At 37.8% G+C, this 13,794-nt stretch overlaps 1 pseudogene; it reads right to left on the minus strand.

The window, feature by feature from the left end:
• Window positions 1-310: 310 nt before the first annotated feature.
• Window positions 311-5,131, minus strand: LOC110202268 (caprin-1-like; annotated as a pseudogene).
• Window positions 5,132-13,794: the final 8,663 nt, after the last annotated feature.

The raw sequence follows: 13,794 nt of genomic DNA on the forward strand, positions 1-13,794 counted from the left end.
AATCAAGTAACCATGGAGATCTGATCACCCTGAAAGTGTGTGTTTTGATTTGCTCCTAAGGAAGGGTATCTATCATGTTCAAGGCTCAAGATGATGTTTATGAGAGAACATGCACACTAAAGATTGTTTCCTTCCATATGCAGGTAACATAAAGCTGAAAACTCTAGTCCAGTCTTTAGGGGGTGAAAAAAGTCCCTGTACCAATGAGTTTCATGAAAGGGAGAACAAATACGTAATAACTCTTCTGGTAACATGTTATAAGATACTGGCCAGTGTGCTTTTGGTGTTTTAAACAATCCTGTGAAACAGTTTAATTCGGTGCTGAATGTTCATTGGTGGCATGCCTTAGTTTGGAACCTCTGCAACCTGTAGGGGCTCACCTTTGTCCACTCTGCCCAGATCCTCTCTTAAAATTTTGCTGATATCCATCCTTCTGGTAATTGTAGCATTCTCATGGAACATTGATCTGAGATTGCATGTAACCACTATTTGGAGTGTTAGAAAATGAAGGATGGTAGACATCACGACCTCCTCTAAATTTATTGGCAGGGCCCTTAAATCCATTCATTAAGCCTCTAGTGCCAAGAGATCCTCCAAGTGACACTCCTCAGCAGTTGGAGTAGTGCTGACCACTACATGGAAATCCAGTGTTCTGCTGGGGATGCTGCTGGTGGTTATCTGCCACCTGGTGTGACTGGTCCTGGGAACTATGGTAGGTACCAATCACAGCCTGAAGCTGCTCTTGCTGAAGTTTTGTTTGCTATACTTGGTGAGATTGATTGGAAAAGCTCTGGTTGTAACTAGTCTGGTACTGATTCTGTTGCTTTAAAGTTTCTGGATCATTTACAAGAGCAATAGGGGCATTAATAGTGAATACCCTTTGCATGGACTGAAATGGAGCTGCATTGACATTGATGCTGCTTCTGTGTAATGGTTTGCTTGATCCAACTGGGAATACCTAGGGCTGAGAGGCAGCAGGAAGGGATGAGGATCCTGGGGGGTAGTCTGTAATCAGTGATATTGCAGCCTGAATCTGATCAATAGGTTCCTTCTGAGTTCACTGCTCTCCAGCATGAGCAGTCTGGTACATGGGCTGGGATGTTGTGTATTCCTCACTAGTCAAAGAAACCAAAGGTTTCCTCACCTGTGTAGCTTCTGGATTAGGCTGTGCAAGTTTAAATTCAGTGTGAACTGGAGTACAGACTAGTTGAGGCATGTCCACATTCTGGGATGGATTCATAGCCTGGGCAGACACAATTGCAGCATCAAGTGTCCGACTCTCAAAGTCCAGCATGGAATCCTGTATGAAATTGTATGGACACTGCATTTGTGCCTTGAGGCCCTGCACTCCTTGCCTTCTGACAAGAGGATCAGCTTGAACTGCTGGAGCCAAAACATGGGCCTCTGGCACAGAGGGGGATTGTTGCTTGTGGCTGCTGATGAAGTGAGTGTATCAACTCACCCTTTTCAGCTGTTCATTAATCTACCTGTTCTTTTTCACCGTTGCTGAACTGAGTCTCTGCCATAAACTATTTACATACTTTGTTGACTCAACTCCATTTTGTTCAGCATATTCTTCTGCTGGTTTAACTTCAGCTTCTGCTGTCTGGTGTTCCCTTGCTGGAAGATCAACTATCTCTTCTTCCTCACACAAGCCATTCTGGTGGTTGTGGGTGCCATCAAAGTAACTAGTCTGAAAAACGTATTCAACCAACTCCTTTAGGACTTTGCAGGTTGTTCCACATGCTGTTTTTTTTTTCTTTCTCTCTAACAAGTCCTGAATAGATGCTTCTTCATACCATTCATTTAGCCTCATGCTCATGTCCCCTTAATGTTAGACTGGCTTGTAGAAGTCATCCAGAATAAACATTTCATTTTCACTTAGTATGAGCACATCATTGATACCTTGCTTCAGATTTCTTAGGAAGTCATCATCCCCTAACTTGTCCAGAATAAATTGCAGCTCAAGGACACTCTTTAAATGCTTTTGTTCTGCTTCCTCTCACATGAGCTGTTCTCCTTGCACTGTCTTTTTTATTGTTTTTCTGAAAATCTTGACTAGCGGCCACGAAAATCCACCTCAGCTCTTTTGCACACTCCAAGTTATTTGTGACTTCTTGGTCTTTAGACACTGCATCCAGTCGATCTTGATTAAGTCTTTCTCTTTTCTCCAAAATTAAGTCTTAAGTTCATTTGATCCTGGTAATCATCAATCTTGCCTTTTTTCTTCTCCAGGTTGCTTCTTGTGCCTGCTTCTGGCCTCCTGTTGCAACCCCACTGCCACTGTGCCTATGGGCCCCTAGACACTTCCCACTGCCATCCTCAGCCCCAAAGAAGAAAGGGGACAGAAGCACCTGGGAGGTCTTAGGGCTGCTGGTGGTACTGATGGCTGAGGGCATCTTGCATGGGCTGCTAAGGATATGGAGTGTGGTGGCCCAGTGTAGGGGATGGGTGTGTGTGTGTGTGAAGAGTGGTGGTGTGTGCAGGCTACATTGTACTGTCTGCTGGTGGGCTCAGGCCATGCTGCACATCTCTGCCACTTCCTTGCTGCTGCACCTGCAGCTAGTGAGTCAGAGGGAGGTGAGCTGTAATCTCCTTCTGACCAGTTGTTTGACCCCTTTCTAGTCTGTGGGCTGAGAGCTCAGGAAGTAGCTGCTGCAGCCACTGAAGCTGCTGATTCAGTCACTCCCAAAGGCATGCTCCTCTGTTGTCTGTAGGCTGAGATTTCTGGAAACTGCCACTGCTGTGAGTGATTCAGTTGCCCTGGGGCCTGCTCTGGGATTGCTGAGGACTGCCAGTGCTGGATGGCACTTCTCTCTCACCTTAGTGCAACAGACCTTTCCTGCTGACCTTCCAAGTTCTACTGGGCTGGAAATATCTTTCAGTCTGCCTTTTTGTGAGTTCTGCTACTCTAGAATTTGTTTAGAGTCATTTTTTAGAGTTATTTGGAGGGGTTTGAGGGACAGCCTTTACTCCCCTATCTTGACTTCTGCCTCTCCATCCTTTATGAGATCTTCAAATGAGTCACACCTTTAATTGTGGATGTCTTTCAGGCTTCTGTTCTAAGCCCTCTTCCTTTGTCCCTCTTTACTATTTTGCTTGATGATATCATCAGCTGCCATCAATTTGCTTAATATCTCTATGGAGATGATAATCAGATTTTCTTATTCATGTTTAACCTCTGTGCAGAACTCCAGATTCTTATCTCCTAATGCCTGTTTTACAACTGGATTTAAATTGAACATCATAAGCTCAATGTGTTAGAAACAGAACCGATTACCTTCCCTCCACACTCTCTTTTTCTCTCTTCCTTATTTAAATACTACTATTGAGGACACTACTATCCTGTTAGTGATCCACACTCAAATCTCTCTCTCTGTCTTTCTGTCTCTCTATCTCTATCTCTTCTCTCTCTCTCCCCCCATTAGTTGTCTAATTTTATATTCGTAACATTTTATATATTTTACCTTCTCTCCCTTGATGCTTCCACTATGCCAGTGCAGACCAACATTACATCAAGCTTGGACTATTTCAGTAGACTTCTACTTGGTATCCCTGTTTCTAATCTCTCATTAAAAATGTCAAATTAATCTTCCTCAAGAACTGATCTGCTCCTGTAAACTCTAGTGGCACACTGTTACCTATAGGATCAAATATTAAATTATCTGTTTGGCTTTTAAGGTCCTTCATATCCTGCCCCTTTCCAACCTTTCTTGTGTTCTCAAATCTTACTCACTCCACCATACTCTGAGATCCTGGAATATTCATTTCCATGTAGTTCCTCCAACAATATGTTTCTCAGAATAAGTAGTTTCCTAACTTCCCCTATGGTTGGAATTTTCTCCCTCCTCATCTCAACCTCATGGCTTTCCTGGTCTCTTCAGCGTCTAACTGAAATTCCCCCTTTGAGGAGAAGCCCTTTCTAAACCTCATTAATGTTTCCTTTCCTCTAAAATTTACATCTTAATTTTATCCAGTATACATTTTATCTGTACAAATTTGTTTAAATGTTGAATCACCTACCATTTGTTTTTTAAGGTCCTTGAAAACAGAGACTCTTTTGAATTTTTATTTCTAACCTGAGCATTTAGCAGCACCATCACTGGCACGCTTTAAAAAGTAAAAAAAGTAAAAAGTAAAAAATTAAAATTAAAAAAAATAAAAAGCAAATCTCTGATTCAGATTTCAGGCAGTGCAATCACAAGATACAATTCTTGTCATATGGTCACTTTGACAATTTTCATTGATGGGGGCAGCTAGTTGACAAAGTGGATAGAGCAGCGGCTCTGAAGTGAGGAGGACCTGAGTTCAAATCCTGTCTCAGACCAAACACTTGACACTAGCTGTGTGATCCTGCTCAAGTCACTTAAGTCAATTGCTTAAATTTTTTTTTCATTGTTTTTTTTTTCTTTGTGCCCCAACAAATGGAATGATGCATGTTGTTTCTCTTGGACTTTCTTTGTAATGAGTTGATATCTACATACTGAGCTTAATGTTTGTAATATCTGGTAAAATATTTTAAGTGCTTTCCTGCTTGCAACATTTTTAAAAATTATGTGCTTTGATATATCTATGATCTATATCCTTATCAGTGTGGGTAATCACTTTGTCACAACATATCATTGCCCCTCCATTATTTAGCAACTGATCTTTAAGAGCTGTAGTGGCCAAACAAATGATCATTCTTGGTCAAACTATTAGTGATGGGCCTTTCTAAACCTATATGGGTGCTTTTTGATGTTACTCTACTGGAACCTTTTCCAGCATGTAGAGATAACTAGGTCTTGTGCTCTTTTGAAGACCCTCATCACCTCATATCTGGAATACCAAGCAATGGCCTGCTAGTAAATCTTTCAGTTTCAAATATCTACCCACTATAATCCATCTTCCATTCAGCCATTAAAGTGCAAGTTCCACCATGACATCTCCCTACTAAATAAGCTCCAGTCTCTTACAGCTATAAGGATCAAAAAGACATTAATCTTCTTGTCATTCAAAGTCCTTCATTACCTAGCCCGACCTACCTTTCCAGTCTTCTTCTATTTTACATCCTGCCATGTACTAGTGACACTGGCCTCCTTATTGTTCCAGGAACTCTAATTTCCAGGCATTTTCTCTGACTGTCTGCCATGCTTGCAATACTTTCCCTCCTGAGCTTTACCTACTCATTTCTCTGATTTCCTTGAAGTTCCCCCTGAATGCCACATTTTACAGGAGGCCTTTTTGAACACTTTTCAAGTCTATTGACTCCCCTCTGTTAAGTATATCTTATTTATCCTGTTTATAATTTGCATATATTTGCTTGGTTGTTGTCTCCCTCATTAGATGGTGAGTTTCTTGAGGTTAGGCACTTTCTTTTGCCTCTTTTTATATCCCCAACACTTAGCAAATGCCTGATACATAGTATGCAACTAATAAACTATTATATATTGATTGACTGATTGATTGATTGACGTAGCCTTTGAAAAATTAAGGTCATCTCTATATCACAAAGAGGCAGTGAAGTATAATTTCAATGTAGGAGTGTTTTATTTATACATTTAATCATACTTCTTTGACTGGAATAGAAGAAAGCTTCTTAGCCATGGCAAAGATAAAATTACAACAAGATCGCATAATTCTTGATAGTGGAAATATCTCACTATTCCAATAAAACCTCAAGAATTAATGTATAATATTGTCATATGTCCTAAGTCCACTTCATTTTCTAGATCATTATCATCATGAAGTAAAATTAAAATCTTTTAAGGGACAGTTTCTCATATTTCTCTGTATCCCCAAAACCTCATACAGTGCATACGTATAGTAAATAATTCATACTTTTGGAATTTAATCATCATCATCAACAACTATTTATTGAGCACCTGCTCCTGGAATATTTTGCAAAATGAATGTTGCTAAGGTTAAACAGGTTCCTTTGAAAAGTTGTTAATCTAGTCGAATTGATAAGATATTATACAAGGCACCATGTATTAAAAGCTGATTGAATAGCAGAGATAAGTGCAGCATTCAATAAAAATTCTAGAATATAAATAGCACATTCCCTGTAAGGTCAAATTATTTATAATAATATATTATATTTAGTAAGCAATGGAAGTACTTTATGTTACCAAATATTTTACATGTGTTACACTTACAATAAAATTTTGGGAGATAATGAAAGTAGTATAATTCATAATTTGTAATTGAAGAACTTAAGACTCTAAGAGGTTCAGTCATTTACTCAATATTATATAGCTCATACTAGGACTGGAAATGAGATTTACAAAGCCAAGTTCAAAGTTCTTCCCATAAGACCAAGTTGTCTGTGAAGAGTAGCATCATGTAGAAGATGGAGCATTAAACTCTGAGTCAGGAATTCCTAGATTTAAATTCTGCTTCAGACACTAGCTAGGTGACTCTAGGAAAAATCACTTAACCTCTCTGAGGCTCCATTGCTTCATCTACAAAATGAGGAGGTTGTACTACATGATCTCTATGGTCCCTTCCAAACCACTTTACCAAACTTAAAACTAACAATCCCAGCTAACAAAAACTACAACAATAACCATGACAACAACAACAAATAACCTACAGTCTTAATAATCTATTACCCTATATCTGACTTCCCCTTCCAAATCACTTTGTCAAAGTTAAAATTATATGTAAATGACAGCAAACAATAAGAATAAGAATAACTTATGTTCTTATGAATCCATTATAGGGGGCAACCAGGTAGTACAGTAAATAAAGCACAGCCCTGGAGCTGGGAGAACCTGAGTTCAAATCTGGCCTCAGACCAAATGCTTGACACTTACTAGCTGTGTTACCCTGGGGAAGTCACTTAACCCCAACTGCCTAAAAATTAAAAGAAAAAGAAAGAAAGAAAAAAAATTCCTATCCTAAGGAACTTCCACAATTTATTGGGGGATAGCTAGATGGTACAGTGGATATAGCACAGGCCCTGGAGTCAGAAAGACCTGAGTTTAAATCAGGTCTCAGATGAGATACTTGACACACAGCTAGTGCTGTGTGACTCTGAGCAAGTCATTTAACCCCAATTGACTTGCAAAAAAAAAAAATCTGTTATCCAAATGCTATTCTTCCTTCAAACTGAAACATAGTGAGATAATATATATATACATACATATACATATATATGTATGTATACACACACACATATATGCCTATTAACTAGTATAGATGATAATTCATATACATGATTTGATATTGTCTGTAAATACCCCTTATATGTATCTTAAAATAATTAAATGATGCAACAACACATATAAAATTAGCTAAGAATTATCACCACTATGTATAATTAAAAAAGAATCCATTATCTTATTTTTTTAATTTTACCAGAAAAACTGGTAGAAAAGAATAATATAGAAACAAATGGCATTGAATCCCAGATGCCTTCTCTGAATAACTACATTCTGTTCCCCTCATGAAGGTATTTATTACAGCTAGATAGCCAAAATTCAAATACTGAGAGCTTTAGCCTGCACTTGGCAAATCTTGAAAGCAGTGAGTCAAAATCTATTATGTGTCTTTTTCATTGCTACATTAAAACAATGTAACTGAATAGGCACAAGAGTCAAAACTGCCTGTATCATATAGGTAGAACAGTTGGTAGCCTAGGGCAGCAAAATATTAAAGAAGCAAAGTATTTGGGGGCTGTTTATTATGTAAGTGACTACTGGCTAGGAGGAGTAGAAATTTTTCAGTTTGCCTGGGGCAATGAAAATCCTCCAGTTGACATTAATTTCATTTCTTTGTAAGACAGAGGACATATAACATACAAAAGAAAATCTCAATTTGACATTAGCAAACTGTAAGCAAAGTCTGGGTCTTCAGGAGTGGTTAAATGGCCCCTGAGTGGGTTAAATTTTTAGCCTAAGAAGGCATTACAAAATTAGTATCACTGTGAGAAGTACCATTCTCAAAAGTGGCATTTCCAGTAATGTCTCCGCAGTGTCAAATACTTTAATTAGCTGACTCACAGTGATGTCATCTTTGAAAGTGCTTCATCTAGGATCATAAAGCTACGCCAGCCCCATCATTCAAAAACAGGCACATGTATGAGCTATATGGGAAGGACTTATGAGACCTAATATTGAGGAAGAGTTCCTAAATTTTTTGATTCTTAGTTTTTATCATTTAGATTGAAAGAATGTTAACTATCCTGATGTATGAGTAGAAAACAGTTGGTGGCTAGGGATACTTTGGGAGGATGAAGATGCCTGAATAGAAAATACTGCCCGGATTATAATGTAGGAGGAAAGGCAAACCTTCTCTCAGAACAAAATAATTGGATGGAAAATATCCTTCATGAAACATTTCCACCAAGTGAAAATGCTAGAGGGATATTAAGCTCTAGCAATATCTGAACCTCAATTCAGCTGGGATTTAATGCCCAAGAATCCTTCAAGGAAGTAGGTGAGTTTAACATTCCAGCACACAAGTGGATTAAGAGACAGTGTCACAAAGAGGGAGGGAGAAAGTGGGAAAATTGAGAAATTAAACTGAGAACTCAATACATGAGTTTAAAAAAAGTTGTAAAAATCTGGAGATAGACTTTTCAATTATCTATATGTATGTGCACTTTTTTTTACACTGCATTAAGATTTTTTTTTCCTGTAATCACATTAAAACATACAGTCCATACAAAAAATTTTGAGGAATAGATTACATTCTTTTGATCTCTCACACACAAACACTCAAAAACCAAAAAACCTGGTTTGTCATACATTTTTGTGAAAGATTGGTAACATTGAATAACATGAAAAAAGAATAAGAAATCTGCACCAGTTCTTTTTATGCTTAGTAGCACACGTGAATGTCTTGTCTGTGGAAATCGGATCTATTCTAATTGTGTATCTGGCATAATTAATTAAAGCAAAGAAGAAAATATTGTTTATCCAACGTGTGGTTAGGAATTACAAACTGATGAGGACACTCACAATACTGTGTTTAAATAGATATAACAAAATTGAAGAAACATCTATTGAAAGACATACATTGACATCTTCTGACTTAACTTTTAGAATTCTATTCATGATGAGGACTAACAGCAGTGTGATATGCACTCAATTCTGTCCATATAAGTCTTTCCAGGTTTTTCTGAAACCCACTTGCTCATCACTGCTTATACCACAATAGTTTTCCATTACATTCATATACCACAACTTGTTCAGCTATTCCCCAGTTGACGGGCATCCCCTCAATTTCCAATTCTTTACCACCACAGAAATAGCTGGTATGAACATTTCACACATGTGGGTCCTTTTCCCATTTTTATGATCTCTTTGGGATACAACCCTAGAAGTGAATTTACTAGGTCAAAAGGCATCCACATTTTTATGGCTTTTTGGGCATAGTTCCAAATTGCTCTCCAAAATGGCTGGATCATTTCACAACTCCACCAATAATGCATTAGTATTCCAATTTTCCCACATCTTGTGCAACATTTATCATTTTCTTGTTTGTTATGTTGGAGAATCTGATAGGTGTGATGTGGTACCTCAGAGTTGTTTTTATTTGTATTTCTCCAATCAATAGTGATTCAGAGCATTTTTTTACTTTGACTACAGATAGCTTGAATTTCTTCATCTGAAGATTGCCTATTCATATCCTCTGATAATTTCTCAGTTGGTAAATGACTTGTATTCTTATGAGTTTGACTTAGTTCTCTACATATTTTAGAAATGACGCCCTTATCAGCATCACTGGTCGTAAAAATTCTTTCCTAGTTTTCTACTTCCCTCTTCATCTTGGTTGCATTGGCTTTCTCTGTGAAAAAAAAATAATCTAATCAAAATTACTCATTTTACATTTCATAATATTCTCTATCTCTTATTTGGTCATAAGTTCTTCTGTTATCCATAAATCTGACAGGCAAACTATTTCTTGTTCTACTAGTTTGCTTTTAGTTTCAGCCTTTATATCTCAATCATGTATCCATTTCTACTTTATTTTGGTATATTGTGTAAGATTTTGGTTCATGCCTAGCTTCTGCCATACTCTTCTCCATTTTTCCCAGAAGGTTTTTTTTTCATCAGATAGTGAGTTCTTCTCCCAGAAGCTGTAGGCTTTGGGTCTATCAAGTAGTAGATTACTGTAATGATGGACTACTGTGTCTTATATACTAACCTATTCCACTGAACCACCACTGTATTTGTTAGACAGTACTAAGTAGTTTTTACAATTGTTGCTTTATAATACAACAAAGATCTGGCATGGCTAGACTACCTTCCCTAGCATTTCTTTTCATTAGTTCCCTTGATATTCTGGACCTTTTGTTTTCCAGATGATTCTTGTTAGTCTTTTTTCTAGCTCTTAAAAATAATGTTTTGGTATTTTGGACTGTATGGAACTGAATAAGTAAATTAGCTTATGTAGAAGTCTCAAACAGTCACTAGCTTCCAATTGCCCAGTTCTGATTTTTAATGAACTGTTTTCTTCAGTTAACTTTTTTACCTCCTTTTCCATTTGGCCCATTTTACTTTTTAGGAAGTGTTTTCTTCAGTGTACTTCCTTTTTCCCATTTTTTTCAACTGTATTTTTAGAGAAATTGTTCAAATTTGCTTCTATCTTCCTAATTTGACTTTTAAAATCTTTCTTGAGCTCTTCAAAGAGGACTTTTTGGGCTTGACAGCTGTTGATATTCCCCTCTGAGATTTCAGATGTGGGTATATAGACAATTTTATCTTCTCCTGTATTTGTGTTTTGATCTTCTCTATCACTGAGATATTTCTCTATTTTCATTGTTTTTCTATGTTCCTTTTTGGTCATGATGTTTGCTTTTATTAATTCATTTTGAATTAACAACAATCACTTCCATAAGCTTTTGAGTTTTAAATTTTTCTCCCCCTTCCTCCCTACCTCCCTCCCCAAGATGGCACACAATCTAATATAGACTATACACATACATTCTATTAAATATATTTTCACATTAGTGATGTTATAAGTAAGAATTAGTACTAATAGGAGGAACCACCAGAAAGAGGAAACAAAATAAAACAGAAGAAAAAATAGCAAATAGTATGCTTTGATCTGCATTCCAACTCCATAATTCTTTCTTTGGATGTGGATAGCATTTTCCATCATGAGGCTTTTGGAGATGTCTTAGATCCTTGTATTTCCTTAGATTTCCTTGTATTGCTGAGTGAGATTAAGTTTATCAAAGTCAGTCATCACTCAATGTGGCTGTTACTGTGTACAATGTTCTCCTGCTTCTGCTCACTTCACTAAGCATAATTTCATGCAAGTCTATCCAGTTTTTCTGAAGTCTGCCTGGTCATCATTTCTTATAGCATAATAATATTACACTGCATTCATATATCACATTCACAATTATGATTACTATCTGTGTATTTCTCTCTATCCTCCTCCACCCCCTATTTATGTTTTTCTTTCTCCTGTCTCCTTTTCCCTCCTTCACTAATGTTTTGGTTTTGACCGCTGCCTACCTCAGTCCAGTCTCCCTTCTTTTAGCCCTTTCCCTTTTTTTTCCCCCTTTCTCTCCTACTGCCTATAAGGCATGTTAGATTTCTATACCTAACTGATTATGTTATTCCCTTCTTGAGCCAAATCTGATGACAGTAAGGTTCAAACAATGCTCATCTACCTCCCTTCTTTCCCTCTGCTGGAATAGGTTTTTTGTTCCTTTTCCTGTGATGTAATTTACCCTTGTCCACCTCCTACTTTCCTTTTCTCTCACTACATTTTCTTAGATCAGATTTATTCACTTACTTGGATCCATTTAACCCATTTGATTAGATTTTTTTTTCATCATGATATATCAAAGTCAATTTATACCCATCTCCTTTATTATACCCCTTTAACATGGTGTAATACCAATACTGTCCTCAAGAGTTACAAGTGTCATCTTCCCTCATAGGGATGAAAACAGTTTGCCCTTATTAATAACATGTTTCTTTCTGTCTCATTTACTTTTTTATGTCTCTCTTGAGTCTTGTATTTGAAGATCAAATTTTCTGTTCAGCTCTGGCCTTTTTATCAGGAAAGTATGGAAGTCCTCTATTTCACTGAACATCTTCCCCTGAGAGCTCATGCTTATTTTCACTGGGTAGTTGATCCTTGATTGTAATCCAAGCTCCTTTGCCTTGCCGAATATCATATTCCACACCCTATGGTATTTTAATGTACAACCTGCAAGGTTCTGTGTAATCCTGACTATGGTTCCATGGTATTTAAATTGTTTCTTTCTGGCTGCTTGCAGTATTTTCTCTTTGACCTGGTAATTTTGGAATTTGGCTACTATATTCCTTCATGTTTTCAATTTGGGATCTCTTTCAGGAGGTGATTGGTGGATTCTTTCTATGGCTATTTTACCCTCTCATTCTAGGACATCAGGACAGTTTTCCTTTGTGATTTCCTGAAAGACACTGTTCAGGATCTTTTATTCATCATGATTTTCAGGTAGGCCAATACTTTTTAAATTGTCTCACGTGGATCAGTTTTCCAGGTCAGTTGTTTTACCAATGAGATATTTTCCATTTTCATCTAATTTTTCATTCTTTTGTTTTTGTTTGACTGGATCTTGCTCTCTCATAGACTCATTAGCTTCCATTTGCTCAATTCTAATTTTTAAGAAATTGTATTTTTTTCTATTAGATTTTTTACTTCCTTCTCCATTTGGCCAATTGTATTTTTTATTGACTAGTTTTCTTCAGTATACTTTTTTCCAAGTTGGCCAACTCTATTTTTTAAGGAGTTGTTTCCTACAGTTAATTTTTTTCCTTCTTTTTCCTAGCTATTGACTCTCTTTTGCATACTTCTCATTTCTTTTCCCATTTTTTTTTCTACCTCTCTCATTTAACTTTTAAAATCCTTCTTGAGCTCTTCTAAGAAGGCTTTTTGGGCTTCAGACCAGTTCATATTCCCTTTTCAGGTTCCAATTGTGGGTTTGTTGACAATGTTGTCCTCTTCAGAATTTCTGCCCTGATATTCACTCTTCCCATAATAAGAATCTATCATACATTCCTTTTTGCTCATGGTGTTTGCTTATTTCCTGGCCTTTAAAGAGATTGGCTTCTCCTGCTGGGAAGCAGAGGGCACTAACCCAAGTTTCTTGTGTTGGGAGCCTAGGGCCTGGTCACTGGCTTTGTGTGTTGCAGCCTCCAATGTTGGCAGTTGGAGGCTGTAGGATTCTGGAAGCTTACCTGGTGTTGGGCTGGAATCAGCAACACTGGATCTCTAAGAGGGGTAGAATTGGGTAGTGTGGCTCCTGGAGATTTCCTACTCACCTAGACCTTTCCTTCTTTTTCTTTCTTCAGCTCCTTTCACATGGATGTTGTACAGTGTTTATCTGCCTGAGGCCCCTTAAGATGCTGCTTCCCTTAGTTTTGCTGAGGCACTGGGAGAGCCAGTTATAGAATGTGGAGGCACCTGGTGATTTTCTGAGCTGATTTCCACCAGTCCCTCACCCTCAATGAGGCATTCAGGAGTCCAGTTATTGGTGTTTGCCTGCTCAACCACGTGGGTGTCAGGATCTCCTCATGGTATGCTGAGGTCGGGCTTTCTGCTAGCTTGCTGGGATGCCTCCATTCTGTACTGCTCCCCTTCTCCCAGGGTAAGAGAAGCTTTTCCAGTTAATCCCTCAAGCTACCTGGACTACTGGACTGCTGCACCCCATATTTCTTCTGGTTCAGCTGTTCCAGTGTTTTTCCTGGGGTGTTATTTTCTGGGCTCTCAGGGGTAAATAAGGGAGGGTAAGAGAGATTCATCTCTTACTATGCCATCTTGGCTCCCAGAAGTGGAAGTCTTATTCTGACTTTTTAAATTGAT

Source organism: Phascolarctos cinereus, unplaced genomic scaffold (assembly GCF_003287225.1).
Source record: "Phascolarctos cinereus isolate Bilbo 61053 unplaced genomic scaffold, phaCin_HiC Scaffold_7;HRSCAF=346, whole genome shotgun sequence".
In the NCBI taxonomy this organism is placed as follows: Eukaryota; Metazoa; Chordata; class Mammalia; order Diprotodontia; family Phascolarctidae; genus Phascolarctos; species Phascolarctos cinereus.